Genomic DNA, 13,460 nt, shown 5'->3' on the forward strand with positions numbered 1-13,460 from the left:
GGTTTTTGCCACACGAGCTAATACACAGGAGAATCTTTCTTCTGCACATTAAGCATCTTGCGTAGATGCACCCAATATGTCTTAGAGCTAAGATTCACTGGTCATCTCCTGACTCTTGACAGAAGATGGCTGTGGCTGTGCCTTGTCTGGAAATGAAGCCTGTGAAACCTGTGGAACCTGAAGCACATTCTATCCTCAGTGTTGCACAACAGTACATGGAGGACAGCGAAGGACAGTGGTGTTGGGGGCATGCTCAGTGGAGATGCAATAAGCATTTTCTACTCATTGAGTGCATCTACAAGTGTGGTTTACTGTGGAGTTTCCTATTTCGCTCTGCAGAAAAGTATCACCAGAAAAGTACGCGCGGGTGCAGTACTATTAGGCCACAGTAAACTAATTAACTCTGCTATAGGACAGTACTGTCAGGTACAAGCACTATGTTACAGTGGAGTTAGTTATGCTGCCACAACACGTGTGTAGACGGTGACCAGGAAGCAAAAGGCCTAAGCCCTCTGCCAACACATAGTAGATAATAGATCTCTCTCTTTATACAGAGAGACACATAGAAGGTGCCTCAGTTGTGTGTGTGTGTGCATGTTTCCGTGCATGTGTATACACAGAGACAGAGAAATTCTGCAGTAGTTGTAGCACCTTCACTGGTAGCTCCCACAGCTGTGAACTGAATCAGGCCTTCCCACAAAAGCATGGCTATAAGGTTTCCAGCTCCCAGAAGTTTTGGGTGGCTACAAGATGACTATAGATTACCTGTGATCCTCATTAAAAAGCAGTGACAAACTTTCACCCTTAGTGAATGATCTTCATCAAAAACATTTTCAAAAAAGAATCATGGCTGCTTTATTTATTTTTATTCAAGTCTCCATCACTCCCAAAGGAGAAGCACCTAAAATACATGCACATTAGTGTAGTTATTCTTATGCACTGGCCTCCTTGGACTAGAGCATTACATAACTACACTCTCTTCCTCCCATTTAGTAAGACAACCAACCACACCAGATTTTTCAGGGTAGTCCCAATTTTAGGATTGTGTCCCAGAAGACTCCCAGAAACAGGACTTCTATTCTAAAGTTGAAAAACTGGTCCCATATTAGGTTATACTGCACTTACTGAGGACACAGTACATTGGTGCCACATACTCTGGAAATGTGACCAGGACATGGCTTTAAGCAAACTCCTGATGCAGAAATAGAATAGATATGTCCCTGTAGCAGTGCACTCAAGCTAATTAAAACTCAGAAGAGTAGATCAGCCTGTCCACAGCAACACTCTGGCATGGCTACTTCTGGTACAACTTCTGATTCCTCAGATCAGTGGACTACCTGAGACCGTGTCCTGGATTTTGCATCCCGAGTTGGTTGCTTTACTCTTCTGGAAGACTCAAGGGGTAGAACTAGCATTTGCTTGATCTAAAACATCTGCAAATGCATAAATGTTTATAAAGATGCCATATATTTAGTGTATCCCTCTTCCCCCCACTGTCACATGTCACTTGCCTGTTCAGGGAGTGAGTACCGCATAGGCATTAGGGCAGTGCAAAGCTTTGGTCCCTGATTTGATTTGGCAGACATTTGGCCCAATTCAGTGGCTGAATCTCCAAATCCAAATCAAATCAGGAGACCTCTTAATCTCTCCAAATCGAATCGGAAAGATTTGGACATAGACACAGCTTTAAATGTTTTTTCTACGTAGGTAAGGGTACCAGGTTGTTCGTGAATGCTGCGATGGTAGGGTATATGGAGCATCCCACAGGAGCACGGGGGGGTCCCCAGCACACTTGGCAGCAGACCCGGAAGTCGACCAGAAGCATTTCCGGTCCACTTCTGGATCCACATTGGGGAGCGCACAGGGGGAGCCACCTGCACAAGCAACTAATGCCTCCTGGGTCTGGGGGGGGGCACCCGGGGTCCCCCCACAGCCAATAGCTGAGCCAGGGGAGACATGGGGGCAGTGGGCCATCAGTGTGCTCCCTGGAGGACCCTGAAGTGGAACAGAAGTACTTCCCATCCACTTTTGGGTTTGCCACCGAGCAAATGGGGGAATCCCTACATTCTTGTGGGACGCTCCATCCGCCCCACCATCGCAGAGTTCACAAGCCGCGCTGGTACCTTGAGTTACGTAGAAAAAACATTTAAAGCTGTGTCTGGCCAAATCACTGATTCTCTGAATCAGCACCGAATCTTCAGATCCCGATTTGGCTGAATTGAATCAGGGACAGCAATCCAAAATCAACAAATCGAATCACTGTCCCTGATTCAGGCTGAATCCGAATCAGATACGGCTTTGCACACCCCTAATGAGCATTTTCCCTTGTGTACTGAAGCACTTTCCCACTAAAATCATGGGAGTCCATTCACCTAATGCATGTTACCACATCATGACTTCTGCAAGCTCTGTTAAGAGAAGCACTGTGTCTCTTCCCACGTGTTGACAGAGCACATAGCACAGCAAGGCCCTAATGTGATCTGAGATCTCTAATATCAAATACTCACAGTAACTGACCAATTAAAAACTCAGTTACAACCTTGCCTTCAGAACACATTCAAAAGATTCCATGCTGAAATGCATCAATCAATTACTATTTACTCTTAAAACCTTTTCTGGTCAATATATTTTAACAAGTTTTATGTTGACTCAGTACTAAAAAAGTTGAAAATTAAATAAAAGAGGGGTGAAAGAAGAACAGAATAAAGTATAGTACTTTGCTTTTAGAACATACCTTAGCACACGTGACTCACCTTCATATGAAAATGACAGGCCTAAACGTTTGGAAACAAAGTCATGTCCATTCCATGGCACTTAATACATCTATTATTTCACAATAGAATCCTTTTCCACTGTGAAGCTCCTGCCCTTCTCACTAACATTTAAAGTAATTAGGATTATCCTGGATGCCCACAGTATGGCAAGTTCATTGTGTACTTTCAAATAGCATTAATTCTTGGCACTCAGAACCAGGGATAAAAGGTATGAATGGAGATCTTTATTCAGCTTGATCTGTTATGGATTATCTCATTCTTTTCTAGTTCATGCTTGTACTCTTAGTTACTCAGAAGGCTGGGCAATAACAGCTGTAATTAGAAACCAGAAGCCGGGGAAAATATCCCTTGTTAAACTCTTCCACCCCTCTCCTGTCTTTAAATTCCCTTAAAATAATCTTTGAAACAATTAAACAAAGACTTTTTTTTCCTCTCCACCTGCAATTAAAATTGGTAGGTGATGTGGAAATAAATGTGGCAGGTTATGCCTTTTTTGGATAATCCAATCCAAAAGCTAATTCCAGATGTCAATATCTATGCATGAATGAAGGCCCAGAACCCACTCCCCTTTTGGAGAACAAGTGGCTTTCTGAGCCACTTGAGCAGATTTTTAGATCCAGCTCCTCTCTACACCACTTATCAGGTTCTTCTGAACATGGTCAGATGGCACTCTAGCCATTTATGCACTGTTGTGATCCTATTCACCTGGGTAGATGTATAATCTCTTTGTAAGGCCAGAAAAACCACAAGAAGTTGCCCCATAGCCCAGAGATTGGGACACTTGCCTGTGGAGTTGGAGACAGTGGCCACATCTACAAGAGACGCTAGAAGCACAGTAGACTAATTCTATTGCACATTATAATGCATGTCACATCAAAAGCTGTGCTAATACACTAATGCACAGCAGAATTAGTTTACTGCGCATTAGCATCACCTAAAAGATGTGCTGGAGCTACTGCACAGTAATGCCAATTATGGTGCATTAAGTAATAAACCTAATGTGCTGTAATTACAGATCATTAATATACATGTAGACATGCCCAGTGTATGCTAAAAAGGTGTGTGGCCTGGTGAACAGACCATTGCTTTAAAAAAGGCCCTTATTTCTGGCCCCTGCCTCTGGTCCCAAGGTAGCAAATGCTAGGCCACTCTATTTTATCCAATGGCTAGTACATGAAAAATGCAGAAAAACCAGTAGGGCCAAAACCTCTTCCCTTTCAAGGCACTGCCCATCTCACTAGTTCATGGGCACTACCCTAGCTTGTACAGGCAGTCCTCAGACTGAAGACGTGGTTTTCAGGAACCAATTGTGTCATAAGTCAAAATGTTGCAACTTGGAACCAATTTTCCCATGCGAAACAATGTTGTAATTGGGCAACTGGTTCCTGAACCAAGGCCTGATACCCTATTTTCACCAAAAAATAACCCAGAATTTTGACTCAATCCATTATAGATGAGTAATATAGCTACATTAATGTATTTATCATATTGATTTGGAAGGACTTCTTTGAGGAGACTTTGCTGGACGTTTTGAAGACTTTTTGTAGGGTTCTTAGGTGGAGTCTTCTCAGGAGTCTTGGCTGCAGGTTTTTCTGGAGTCATGTCTGCTTTCTTAATGTGTCCAAGAAAGTTTGGACAGATGTTGTCCAGGGAGATGGGTGATGCAGCGAACTTGTTCGCTGGCGTGGCTTGGCATCATATCAAGTGTTGTAAAGTTGAAACTGACATCAAAGTTGAAACGGGGTCAATTTATAAACATTGTAAGTGCAAAACATTGCAACTCAAAACGTTGTAAGTCGAGGACTGCCTGTACCCCTGACCCCTTTTATCGTCTCTTGGCTGCCCAGGGAGCTCACTTCAAAAAGAAGGGTGGAGGCATTGGCAATATCTAGCCTTTGGTTGATGGTTACAACTTTGCTGAGACCTCCTCTAGGAAAATGTTACTCAGAATCTGGTGCTCCAACTCTCCAGGCAAGTGTCCTAACCATTCAGCTCCTCCTTGTGGTTTGTGAAATTTGTAAATTTCCTTACTTAGCTTCTTCATACAAACATCTCTTGCAGAAATGTCTCCCCCTGCAATTCTGTAAGGGCCAGATTCTCAAGTGATATGATGCAGCATAGCTTTGCTGAAATCCCAGTTTATTCCAGTTGAAAATCTGGCAGCTAATACTTATCATAAAGAGATACGATTTGCAGCAAGTGCTCATCCCACAAACCAATCCTGCATTTTGAAAGCAGGAAAGAAAGACTCACTACAAATTGAAATCTGAACCTTCTGATGTAAATTTGTCTTCACCATAATCAGTTTTCACTTTTGTATTACCTCCCATCACAATACAGGTAGGCAGTCTTATCACAGAATCATAGAAGTAGGGTCGGAAGGGACCTTGTAGATCTTCAAGTCCGACCCCCTGCCTGGGCAGGAGAAAAACTGGGCTCAAATGACTCCGGTCAGGTAGGCATCAAGCCTCCTCTTAAAGACCCCAGGGTAGGAGCCAGCACCACTTCCCTTGAAAGTTGGTTCCAGATCTTAGGCGCCCTACCTGTGAAGCCTTACTCTGGTTATCTCAGTTTACAGAAAGCCAAGCACAGACTGAGACGTTACAGAAGCAACCGTATCAGAACTGAAGAATTTTAGCCCTGAATCAGTCCATGGGACAGATAGCCTGGTGTCACCCAGGTTTCTCAAGGCTGTGCTACAGGCTCCATCATAGAGCCTGGAAGCATAGGATGCCCCAGAGCTGCAGTTTTTGGAAGTCCTGACTACCCAACAGACTGCCAGGTGAGCAAGCAGGAAACCAGGCAGGCTTTCAATACAATGTCAGTGTTTCACTGGAAGTTTGTCAAAAGTGATAAGATTCTGTGAAATATAAGATGTTTTGATAAGTCAGCATTTTTCCATTTCAAACCTGTTTTGCCAGAAAATTCTTGATCGGCTGTAATTACAAGCAAACACTGCTAAGTCCTTTCTCCACAGAATCCATTCAATAGCTTATTTTTTTTTACACTGTTTTCAATATCTTTAGGGAAGCATGTTTGTTTTGTGGCAATTACTTTCTACTTTTGTTGCGTCTTCCAGTCTCTCTCTCTCTCTCTGGTTGCTGTTACTGCTTCAAAAACACAGTCTTCCACATTTGCAAGAGGCAGGGAGTTTTGATGAGATCTTTTATTGGATCATCTGTATCATTGGGAAAGAAGTCAGAACAAGTTTCTGGGCACAAAGTGCCTTTCCTTAGGGTTACCTTCCTCAGACGGTCTCCAAGTCTTCTGAAGGTTCTTCAGGTTTTCAGACTGTCAGGAAGTCTTCAGATCTGAACTACGGTACTTTGTGGCCAAAAATTTGCCTAATATCTCCCAACTACATGGCTGGTCCAATAAAAGATATCATAAGGAACCTTGTTTCTTACATATCTCCTGGACCATCATGGCTAAGGCACCGCTTCATTCCATAATCATAACATTAATCTCATCATAATTTCCACAACAGCTTCTCACACCGAGAGAGAGAGGAGATTATAGCATAGGTCTCACGTGAACGTAGATACCATTTGCTACTTACAGGTTAGAAATAATTGTTCATTATAGGCCTGGTTGTGGTATGGCAGCACAACGGAATAATAGGGCAAAGCAACTCTCTGCTTCTTTACCTGGGAGGATCATGTCCTAGCGAGTGGTACAGGGAGGACAGCAGACTTCATAGGATTGTTACACTTTAACCCTGCAAAAGCAGGTATGAATGGGAAAAATGGGGAGCGATAGTGGCAGATCTTTGGCCCCTGGCTGGTTTGATGACAGCACCAATGGCATAATAAACCAAGTGGGCACCTAGGGTAAATCCTGCTGGAGACTAGGGGGAGGCATGTGGCTCCAAGAGTGGAGGGAAGGGGGCTGGGTCCTGAGAGTGGGGATATGCAAGGGAGCAAAGGTCCTGAGCAGGGGGAAGGCATGGGGCATGGGTTCATGAGCCGGGTGCAGCAGCCTGGACCAGCTCAGAACTTCTAAACTTTCCCAGCTGAGCTGCCCCTGCCATGCATGCGCAGTCTGCCCCAGCTCTGTTGCTCTTAAAGCAGCAGAAACCAGAAATTGTTTTAGAGTTCCTGGCATGGCAATGCTGCTGGGGCCAATTCTGTGGGGGGTTGAGGGCAGTTCCAGTGTCCCACTTGGCACCTCTCACCACCCCTAGTTACGCTACTGGACACTACTAGGCTAAGGGAAGTGAAGTTCCCACCGCAGGTCCAGAACGTAATACGTGCCCTGAAAAACAAGAGAAAATCCACAAGATGGGTTGTGACTTGATGAGTCACAATCTACCTTCCAGTTTGCTCCAGGAACATCACAACCATGTACTAGCCTTCTTGGGGTTCATGGGAAAACTACTATTGTACCTGGTCTAAACTAAAGTTGTCTGTTTCCACTTCATTCTGGGAGTAGTAACAGTATGTGTAAGACCCCCGACAGACAGTCACTTAAAAGCGCAAAGGGATCTGATCCCTAATTTCAACAATTGCACCTCCTGCCATGCTGCATGTGCATGGCTGGGGGCATGATTGTGGGATCAGGAGTCAGATCCCAATCACTCCATATTGCTGGTGCAAAGGGAGCTAGGGATCATGACACCAGGTTTCCCCTTTACCAGCAGGTCAGGTGCCCAACAATCAGACGCATGTCAACTGGCTCCGGGCTCCCTCTGTGGTCTCAGAGCTGGCCAACAATCACCTGATCATCAACAGATCAGGACTGTTCCAGGGCTCAAGTCTCAATCCACAGTCAGCTGGCAGAGACTGCTCTGGGGTTTAAACCCCAGACCAGTCCAGCCCTGGGCAGTCCCTGTGTGGCATGTCACATGTTCAAGTTACAGTGCCATACAAATCAACCACAAAGATATTACACATTTTTCGAGTAATATTTTTATGAATGGCTTGTGATTTTATGGCATCATAAATTCTTCAAACTTGTGGCCAGTAGCTATTTCTGGCACAAATAACACCTTAATTGCAGCATAAACATAACACATGCCAGGGACCTAAGAAACATACTAGTTATGGTAAGAAAATATTTTCTTCAAAGAAATCACTGGTTGGGGGGGGGGGTGCATTTAAGGTTTTGGATGTCATTAAAGAATATAGAATAAAAATGATCATGATTTTCTATCTTTTCTATCTACGTTAAAGGAGTGAAATACCCCAAAATCTCTAAATAACAATTTAGAACACTGGCAGCGCTTCTCACAAAAAACAAAGTGCCAGAGCACTTGAGCATCGGTCCTACCCTGATGAAACCAAAGCCTGTGGATAGCAGACCCTACCACAAAAATGTAAACTTGAATTATGATCATAACTCTTTACCATGTTTTTTTTGGCAATGTCCCTTTAAATCTTCAAATCTTTATGATCACTGTCATCACTCATAAGCATCAAGGAGTAATCAAAAAGCTAATGATGACCTCAGCTCTTTCATGCTTAATTAAATTGTTAATTCCAGAAAATACTAGGTCAATGCAAAAATTGCCATACTACACATTTTAAAGACTTCTGTACATGATTTGCAAGCTTTTTGGAAATCAAGAGGATACTACTCAACTAAAAACTGCCAAGTATAATCACAGTGATCTGTTAGAATAGACACAATAGATTTTTTACTCTTTTGCCAGGAATCAATTTTTTTTAATGTTGTTATAATATAGACTGCTGCACTGGGAAGAGACACAGCCAGGGGCTGATCCTGCACTACTGAAGGCAATGTCATGTTTCTCCCCCAACTTCATTAGGAGCTAAAACAGGCTCCATGTCAGCCTCACCAATGACTACATCCAGAAAATAAGGCTGAGGAAAAACAAGTAAGTCTGATTGTTTATGAATTAAAGCTCAAATGACATTCAAGTTTAAAATCATGGAAGACTTCAAAATAACTCAATATTACCATGGTACAACTATCTTTAAATATTAACTTCAATTTGGGAGCAAGTCAAGCAGCTTTGCAGTCTACCAGTTCAATAAATATTGATCAAAATATACAGTAAAAATAATGGGAAAACCATTGTGAAATGTTTTTAAAGAGTAAGAATGTTGCTGTTCATTTTAACGTGCGACTTACACCCTCAGAAGTTTACGAATTCCACTATAATTAGACGCTCTACTTTAGAAAATAAGCACAAAAAACTAAACTGTTTGTTTTTTTACTGTAGATAATAAGTAAAATGAAGTTTCACACAACATTAGGCATAAGACAGACCCACTATATCATATTTATTTCTGCTAACACAATAGTTGTGTTAAATATGTACTGTGAAATGCTGATAAGCAATGACATTTTTCCACTTAAAAGGTAAATTGCAAAGATTTTGGTGAATACACATCAAGACAGCGTGATAGCTCAAATGAGCACACAACATTAGTGAGTACTTTGGACTCCAGTTCTGCCAGTTACACTGAGCTTGGTGTTACTACACAAGTGTCACATAAGGTGCAACAGGACTACTGGATAAGAGACTATTCTGTCTGAACAGGTAAAATTAGGAACTAAAATCTCACTTTCAAAAGTTACTTATGCATTTAGTAGCCTAAACCAAACCAACTTGCAATGAGATCTTCAAAGGTAACTAGACACACCCCTTGAAATCAATGCAAGTTAGGCATCTAACTACTTCTGAGGACATAAGCCAAAGTGCCCTAGTTATTTCAGCAGCTAGGACAGGCTAAGTCCCTTACATGCTGTTGATAGTTTTACTCTACAAGCTTACTAGAACTCCATCTCCATGAAAGGAGAGGAATATTAAGGTAGCTACAGCAGTACAGGAAAAAAGAAAAATGTCCGCTTTGCTTCAGGTGTGCTTACTGTTGTCATGAGTTGCATGAAAAATTCTAAATCTCTTTTTCAACACATAGGTGGGGAGCAGCCTAAATCAGCTTAACATTAATAAACATGTGTAAGTCAACATGAAATTGGGCTCTAATCCATGAACTCTAAATCACAGCATGGGCCTTTGAAGGTTTAAGATGGAGCAAGACCCAACATTTCCCTTCTCCATCACTCAGATTCCTGTGAGGATAGATGGTTCAAGAGGAAGAGAGAGCAGGGCCCGCAGAGTACTCTCTCCTCTGTTTCTAGTCACAGACAGGGAAAAAGGGGAAAGCCAGAGCTCTGTCCCTCTACATGCAACCAGTCGGTGGAATGTAGCATCCGTTAAGGGTCAGGGGAGACTGCGACCTCTAATGAGCACAGGGGAGAGAGCAGGGTGGAGTTTGTGTCTCTCTCCACTAGGACTGCATGCAGTGGCAGTTCGATACAAAGCCATGAAGCTGAGGGTAGTGGAGAGGCATGTGCAGACTCCAGGTCCCTCCTCCCAGGATGATTCACTTTTCTCTAGGGCTCTGCCTCAATACTGATGTTTTGCTCTTTGAGCTATTCGTTTTGCTACCTAGCCGGGAAGGGGGTCAGTATCTTCTGGGGTCTCTGAAAAAAGTCCTCCCCGGTTGGCATAAGGCCTGATCCTGCAGCACCTCCATAATGTCACTGCCACTGGCACCAAGGTGTATCACTTCAGTCAGCAGCAACTAAGCCAGACATGGAGTCTCAAAGCAGGAAACTTCGAGGGCTGTACAGACTGCCAAGGAACATTTATAAAAGGCACAAAAAGCCTAACAAAGGACTGAGGAAGAATGTCTTGCATTCAAAAGCTTATCTAACTATTCCAACTACACAGATGGTCCAAAAAGATATCACTGTAAGACATCCTTGCTTCTCGGATAAAAATGCTTACACGCTTGAAAATGCAGCTAAGCACAGATCTGCATATCTGAGCATCTAAATATCTCAAAATCAGGGTCAAGCTGCTCAGTCATAACTAAAAACTGTTACTCCCTTCTGCAGGGACAAGAGAGATGGGCCCATTCCCAACCAGGCGTCTCACGGAAACAGAAATCTTTGGTCACCAGTTGCTTCTATCCCGCGGTGGGCAAAATATGGCCCACAGGCCAAATCCCACCCACCAACTGATCGTATCCACATGGGACAAGCCCTGCCTGCTCCTGCCCAAGGCAGCCCACACTATGCTACAACCCACACCCACCCCAGCCCCAGCCAGCATGTACAGCTTCCCCATGGGGCTGCTCTAGCTGCTGCCGCAGCTGCCCAGGTACTGCTCTGTTCCCCCTGCTAGCCCTCCTCCTCCTCCTGCCCTTGCTGCGCCCCTCCAGGCAGGGGGGAGGGGGAAGCTGCGGCTGGGAGGCTCTTACGGAGCGCTGCAAGGGCAGCCATGGACCAGACTGCGCCTGCACTGCATCACCTGGCACCCCCCACAACTCCTTACTGGCTCCCAGGACCTAGCAAGCAGGCAACCCAACACGCACATCCCCACACCCTCTCCCACATAATATATTGCTATTACGCAATTGCCTCTATACACACTACTCAAAAAATGCAAATCAGGACAAAAATATTTTTTGAAATAGAATTAAAATAAGTTTAATTTGTAGTATACAACTTTTTTTCAATCTATAAATTTGTAGCGGTGCACTGATACACGGATCCATATTGTACTGGCACTGATTAAAGGGAAAATTGACATTAATCGGCAATCGGCTTTTTTTGGCTGACGTGACCAATAATGTTGCCAATAAATGGCACGGCTGTGGGCACCGCTGCAGCATGCATGAGACCAGGAATACAGCCCAGCAGCGTGGAGGGGGTTGGGACAGGGCTGTGCTCAGGGAAAGTAGCAGTGGCACTGGGAAGGGGGGCTATGGGGTGAGCTACAACCACCCCAAAATGTTCCATAGCCCACCTCCCAGCACCACCACCTACCCACCCCAACCGCAGCCCCAGCCCAACCCCCCTGCCAGGAAGAGCCCAGCACTGCCCCTGGCCCCAGCCCACAGTGGGCAGCCCTCACTTGCAGCACAGACCGGGGGGGGGCATGTGTCCCCCATGTTTCCCCCAGGGGTGAGTGCATAGGTGGGGGCTGCCTCCCCTCCCCATGTCATCTGGATGAGCTGCTCGCGGGTCCATCCCATGCCCTATCCTGCCCCAGCTGGACAGTGCCTGCCTCTGCCCCAGCCCCACTCCCTCCCTCACTGTGAGGGCCTCAATTTATGCCCCCCATGCCTCTTCCCCCCAATACTTACCAGCCAGACATTGCACTCCAAACTGCCAAGCTTGCATGTCTGCAATCGGATTGGTATCAGCCAATATGGCTTGTAAATAATTGACCATCAGCGTCAGCCCAAAAAAACCTTTATCAGTGCACCCCTAATAATTTGCTAAAATGGTATCTTCCAAAATATTTTGTGCGTGGCCCCCAACAGCTCACCAAAACTTAAATGCCCTCCCAACTGAAATAATTGCCCAGCCCTGTTCTAGCCCCAAACTCATCTAATCACAGTCGAAGTGGCTCTCATCTCCCTTTTGGGAGTTATGCATTGTGGGCCAGCTCCTACAAATGGATTTGTTGAGGTGGAGGCCTGCACCTGGGCAGAACACCATGAAAGGCAATGGCGCTCTACAAAGGTGCCAAGGTCTGGCTACAACAATCCACTTACAGGACTTTGACCTTTATACTTACGGGTAACTGCAGATGTGCAGGGAAGCTGTGCCGATGTGCTGTAATTAGCGTCAATTAATCAAGTCTGCTGGAACACGCTAATTAGCGCTTTCCACCAGCCTCTGTCTCTCATGTATTCAGATTCCCTGTGCTTCAAAATGGCAGCGGGGGTGCTTTAACTGAAGCTTGTTGAACAACCTTTACTTAAAACACCCCTACTGCCATTTTGAAATGCAGGATGCTGAATACACAAGACACTCTGAGAGCCACTCTAATTAAAGCACCCTACCCCAGGACCACGTGTAAAGATACCCTATGAGCCCCGCTCCAACTCCATGGAGAGTCACCCATAGAAGTTGGTGCGAGGTGTATGTGACAGGTTCAATATATGCTGTTTTATGAATGGAAAGTAAGAACTTTATCTGATACAGGCTAATTACAACCGAAATGACCAAGAGCCTGATTAAGGGCATGAGAGAATTTGAAATTAGTTGTGGAGGCATACATTACCTACCTAACGTTTGGCTCAAAATCTCAGCATTACCAAAATATGCTTTTATGTAAATCAACAGCAATAGAAAACTCTCCACTTAAAAAAAAAATCCAGTGGAGACAGCTGTTTCAGGAAAAAAATATTATTGCCATATCTGAAACCAGAACCTCACTAAACCAACACAGAACTTGAAGACAGGACTGATTTATAAACTAGAGGAAAACGAAGTTCATTGATTGTTTTCCCTGTCCACACTGAGAAGGCTGGGGGTAGGGGAGGAGGGAACAAAATAGTGATATCCTAGATTTATAATATTCCCTTTATTACTGACATGCTCTAAGTCAATAAATATGTTTGCTTAGAGCATTTTGTACCCAATTCTAATCTCACACCAGCTTTATACTAAAATAACAGTTAATTATGATTTTAGCATGCAAGAACCATATAAGACACGTGATTTTAAAAGCTGACACTGTCCATTTAAAGCTGGACAGGAAATAAATTCAAGGATGTCAAACAATTATTTTTAAAAACATCTTTTTTATTTTTTTCTCCCCCAGTGGACTGTGGGAAACCCTATTTTTTATCCAGGTTTTTCCTCTTTTCGACAAAGAGTTTCAAACAAGCCTAACAAAGTTAAGTGTCCATCCTCCTG

At 44.1% G+C, this 13,460-nt stretch overlaps 1 protein-coding gene and 1 long non-coding RNA gene across 9 annotated transcripts in view; both read right to left on the reverse strand.

Moving 5' to 3' along the window:
• The window catches only part of LOC109323477 (doublesex- and mab-3-related transcription factor 1), a 117,804-nt gene that overhangs the window by 32,317 nt on the left and 72,027 nt on the right, over window positions 1–13,460 (reverse strand). The gene's annotated exons all lie outside the window — the stretch shown is intronic.
• On the reverse strand, window positions 7–6,790 carry LOC109323478. The gene is made up of 3 exons (XR_002104676.1): window positions 6,779–6,790; window positions 2,065–2,067; window positions 7–503 (listed from the first exon to the last, which is right to left on the reverse strand). It is a non-coding gene; the product is annotated as an uncharacterized LOC109323478 (long non-coding RNA).

This window comes from Crocodylus porosus, unplaced genomic scaffold, assembly GCF_001723895.1.
Source record: "Crocodylus porosus isolate Cpor-Errol unplaced genomic scaffold, CroPor_comp1, whole genome shotgun sequence".
Taxonomy (NCBI): Eukaryota; Metazoa; Chordata; order Crocodylia; family Crocodylidae; genus Crocodylus; species Crocodylus porosus.